This window comes from Rhipicephalus sanguineus, chromosome 4 (assembly GCF_013339695.2).
Source record: "Rhipicephalus sanguineus isolate Rsan-2018 chromosome 4, BIME_Rsan_1.4, whole genome shotgun sequence".
NCBI classification, from domain to species: domain Eukaryota; kingdom Metazoa; phylum Arthropoda; class Arachnida; order Ixodida; family Ixodidae; genus Rhipicephalus; species Rhipicephalus sanguineus.
In genome coordinates, this window is record NC_051179.1 from 59335118 (window position 1) to 59339396 (window position 4279).

General features: G+C 41.7%; 1 long non-coding RNA gene across 2 annotated transcripts; it reads right to left on the reverse strand.

Annotated features, from left to right (window-relative positions):
- Positions 1-692: 692 nt before the first annotated feature.
- On the reverse strand, positions 693-3758 carry LOC119388781 (uncharacterized). Of its 2 annotated transcripts, none has more exons than XR_007415765.1 (3): positions 3674-3758; positions 3319-3453; positions 693-760 (listed from the first exon to the last, which is right to left on the reverse strand). It is a non-coding gene; the product is annotated as an uncharacterized LOC119388781 (long non-coding RNA). The 2 variants fall into 2 exon arrangements; XR_007415764.1 differs by lacking the exon at positions 693-760 and adding an exon at positions 2693-2770.
- Positions 3759-4279: the final 521 nt, after the last annotated feature.

Consider the following 4279-nt stretch of genomic DNA (forward strand, 5'->3'; position numbering starts at 1 on the left):
ATATATATATATATATATATATATATATATATATATATATATATATATATATATTAAAAGAAATTCCACTGTTACAAAATCTATGTGAGGCTACAATTGTGATAGCTTTCGCCCATGCTTCACATGGGCATGATCTGAAAGCTGAAGCCTATTGCTGATGGCACTCAACCCTATGAAATAATACTCGCAGCATAACAGTACTGCTAACAAGGCCTGCTATTCCGGCTGGCAGTACAACATCAGTAAGATGTGTGGAAAACACTTTTGACTCCTTTATTTTGCAGAAAACCTTTTGCATGCATGGTGAGATGGAGACAAGTACAGCACATACAGGCAATGCAAGGCCAGACTAGAAACTCATGAGTAAACTATAGTACACAAGTCAGTACGATGAACATCAGCACACTTGGAATGAACACGAAACCTACATATTCAGTTTTCAGCCCGGTCAGCCTTGTAGCTTGTCCTCGCGAGGCAGCTATTCAGCTGCTTGAACAAAGCTTTCAGCCGATGTGACATAAAGCATTGCTCAAATGTGTTGTTCTTTACTAGGATGGTTTGCAACAACCCTAAAGTTTATCCAAACGCATGCAGATACGAGATCAAGTATGAAACAAAAAGTCAAACACAGAATCAGTCCACGTTCAACGGAACATCCGGGCACAAGGCGCACAGTGTGTTTCTTGCATACAGTTCTTTCTGATCGAGGTTCCATGATAACACACGGCCCTAGAAGAAGCTTGCTGGTATCATGCTGGTCCTAAAAAAAGTTTATTGCATCCCAATGTAAAGCCTTATCATGTAGCAGTTTTATAACATTTCCACCATAATATAACAAGCGCACTGTTTTGAGCCACTCTTAAAGGTTGCAGATAAACATTAGCCTCCTCAAATAATAAAATATATTAAGTCACATGTGGCAATCTGCACTGAATAACAACAAGAAATGTGGAAAGGAAAGCTTATTAGTGGGTTACGTTTTTATTTATTGTTATTCAGGGCAACTTTGTACATTTATGACAAGCCAAATAAACCATAAACTTAGAAGACTAGACTGTTTGGCGAGTTGGTAATTCATGATGAATGAAAATAGCGCGAACAAACGTAAGACAAGACAAAGAAGGCTACAGCACAAGCTCATACTAACAACTGAACTTTTATTAGAAAGAAGAAAATATATAGGAAGACCAAACCACATATTCGCCACGGAAAGAACCAAAACCCTCAGATGTGCGCATTCAGGTACCTTATCTCTGCCTTATTTAACGCAAGGGAAGGCTTTGCCACACAGTCCCCCATCTCCAGCTTTCCAAATGAAATAAGCTTCAACGGGCTCACGTGCCGTCTGGTCCCTATGACGTGTGAGCACTTTGGCATCAGACAAGCCAGGAGTACACCTACACTCACGGCAGTGCAGGGCCAAATTTGACGAAGGCTGACCATTCAAAGATCGACGGTGATCTTGCAGGCGCGCATTCAGACAGCGGCCTGTCTCTCCTATATAGCATTTACCGCACGTGAAAGGCACCTGAATCACAACTCCCTTGCCACAAACCGAAGGGCTGTTCCTGTGTTTCACCTTACATTCATGCCATTTCGGCGCAGTCCCGTCCACCTTCCTTTCAACCGTGGCGCATACTCTACCAAGCTTATTCTTAGCCGAAAAAACAACATCAATATCATATCTAGCACCAACCTTCTTGAGAAGATGGGAAACACCGTGCATGAAAGGGATGGGAAACACTGTGCAGAAATGGCATGAATGTAAGGTGAAATAGAGGGACAGCCCTTTGGTTTGTGTCAAGGGAGTTTTGTATCAGGTGCCTTTCACGTGCGGTAAATCCTACATAGGACAGACACGCCGCTGTCTGAATACGCGCCTGCAAGATCACCGCCGATCTTTGAATGGTCAGCCTTCGTCAAATTTGACCCAAGCACTGCCGTGAGTGTAGGTGTACTCCTCGCTTGTCTGATTCCAAAGTGCTCGCACGTGATAGGGACGTGATAGGGCCTTTCACGTGCGGTAAATGCTATATGGGACAGACAGGCCGCTGTCTGAATACGCGCCTGCAAGATCACCGTCGATCTTTGAATGGTCAGCCTTCGTCAAATTTTACCCTGCAATGCCGTGAGTGTAGGTGATTCCAAAGTGCTCGCACGTGATAGGGACCAGACAGCACGTGAGCTCGTTGAAGCTTTTTTCATTTTGAAAGCTGGAGATGATTGTGTCGCAAAGCCTTCCCTTGCGTTAAATAAGGCAGAGATAAGACACCTGGATGCGCACATCTGGGGGTTTTGGTTCTGTTCGTGGTGAACATATGGTTTGGGCTTCCTATATATTTCCGTCTTTCTAATAAAAGTTCAGTTGTCAGTATGCGCTTGTGCTGTAGCCTTCTTCGTCTTGTCTTACGTTTATTCGCGCTATTTTTCATCATACACCATAAAACTTAATGGACTGCAAAGAACCATTTATTTTAAGGTGTTAAACTTATCTGTAGCAAAGCCCCTTTGGTGTGCTCACTGACATATTTTTATTAGCCATTGTTCCTAGAAAGGATTAAGCACCTCAGTGCACTGAATTAATGCCACCTTATTTATGTTTTCTCCCAGGTGCTCACCATAGATATTAAAGAAAATTCTGATTTTTTAGGACGTAGATAGCTGTCAATATGAACAGAGCTGCTCAAGCTGACCTTTTCCAGCATTCTATGAAGTTCACTTTCCATAGTGTGCAATGATGCCCCAAACCTAATCTCAACCTCCATGCCAACTGAAAAGACAGTACACACGGCACTCAAATGTCACATTCATTAGGCACATAGCTTTTCATAAAATAAATGGCTTAAGAAACACTCAGTGTATAAGTTTTTGAGTTAAGGTGGTTTGTTCTTGGGCACATTGAAAACTTCCATGAGCTCTTTTTAAATTGGTGAAGCTTACATACTTTGTAACAGAAGCCCCATTTTTCAACAATTTATATTTCGCGAAAAACGGTTACTTTCAATCCATGTTTTTTTGCTCTCTTGCTAACAGCATAACTGTACGAATCACTCGGATTTTGCCTGTTCTAGTGATGCTTCCCGCCTTTTGCTTTTCATGCACCGTGCTTTGCAAATGGACTATGCACTAAGCATGTATACTCAGGAGCCTGTGCATTGAAAAAAGCATGCGGACAAAGGTGTGAACGCTGCTGTTCTTAGTAGTGAAATGAAAATTTATTGGAAGAACATTTCGTTCAGAAGCAGCTTAAGAAAAAGACAGTTCACAAATGTGAAGCCATACATGTATAATGTTACATGTTTATGGAGATATGCTTACCACAGCTGCATTCAGAAGGTATACAGGGAGCTCCTCAACTGGATTTTGCTGCCGTATTTGAATGGTTGCACGCAGCAACATGTTCATTCTTGAAAGATCAATTCGATCTGGGTCTGTGAGAGTTTCTGAAATTGCCTGTGAATCAGTAAGGAATATTACGTAAGTGCTATGCCACAAATACCCGTGAATTAGGTCACAATAATTATTCAAACACTGGCATCCAAGATGCATGCCATTAATGCATCTGCAGAAACAATGGTATACGTGGAGTGCTGACTTAATATGAAACCAAAAATTTTTTTCCCAGAGCAAATGAAAATGACCAGGAGGACTGGCTAAAAATTGTGGCCCTCACCCTTAGCTCACGCTGTGCTTCAGCGCACGAGATATCAGTTGTTTGTTCAGAAGTGTTAGAGGTCAGTGCAAAACGTGGTTTAATTTGCAATTTCCGGGTCTTTCTTGAGCTGCTGACTGAACGCATGAACCCAATCTGCAAAAGAACATATATTAAATACTAACACAAAAAAACCCTGCTATTTAGTGACAACTTTTTGGAAATGCCAAGAAACCAAATATTTTCTCATCGTTACATGCCAGAATAGCACTTTCAAATATATTCGGTGTTCACTGTATACTGAAGCTGTGGCCAATTTTCGGCAGCAGAATACCACGTTGAACAAGATATAGCTGCAACATTAAATTGATTTTTCGCTGTGCTTCATGACAGCTGTTGTGATCACGCAGCCACTTCATTTAAAAAACAAAGCAACTAACGCTTTTTGATAACAACGGCCAGGAATGCTTCAAGCAAGCTCACCCATCCAAGCTGCTGAAGTTCCTTTTCCTTCCATACCATTCGTGGATAAGCTTCATGTAGAGTTTCTGCAAAGGCACAGTAGTTCCACCTTCTGGCCGCAGGGTTAGAGCTTTCAATCAAATTGTTCTACCTGAAACAGAATTT